Source organism: Etheostoma spectabile, chromosome 14 (genome assembly GCF_008692095.1).
Source record: "Etheostoma spectabile isolate EspeVRDwgs_2016 chromosome 14, UIUC_Espe_1.0, whole genome shotgun sequence".
Lineage (NCBI taxonomy): Eukaryota > Metazoa > Chordata > Actinopteri > Perciformes > Percidae > Etheostoma > Etheostoma spectabile.
The window spans coordinates 6,671,804-6,672,059 of record NC_045746.1 but is presented as its reverse complement, the minus strand read 5'-3'; the positions used below and the strand labels follow the sequence as shown (position 1 = coordinate 6,672,059).

Genomic DNA, 256 nt, shown 5'->3' with positions numbered 1-256 from the left:
ATGTGCTTAAAAAAAGCTTTTAACCAGAAGCTCACAGGTTTGATCTTCACCACACAGAGCTGCTGCTAACTCACTTTTTTCAATCAAATTTTACATTTTTACCATTACGTTTATTTATCGGGCACGTTTGCACTAGAGTTTTTATCTTGTCAGGCTGGACAAGCCTTTGAAACCGAATCCCAACAACCATTTGCAGTGGTGGAGGAAAAGTGGAAAGTACAAATAATCACAGCAAAAGTACTCAAAGGTACAGTAT

The 256-nt window shown here is 37.9% G+C and overlaps 1 protein-coding gene and 1 long non-coding RNA gene across 10 annotated transcripts in view; one reads left to right on the top strand and one right to left on the bottom strand.

The window, feature by feature from the left end:
* The window catches only part of LOC116702075 (receptor-type tyrosine-protein phosphatase U), a 221,250-nt gene that overhangs the window by 198,243 nt on the left and 22,751 nt on the right, over positions 1–256 (top strand). The gene's annotated exons all lie outside the window — the stretch shown is intronic.
* The window catches only part of LOC116702130 (uncharacterized), an 11,996-nt gene that overhangs the window by 5,002 nt on the left and 6,738 nt on the right, over positions 1–256 (bottom strand). The gene's annotated exons all lie outside the window — the stretch shown is intronic.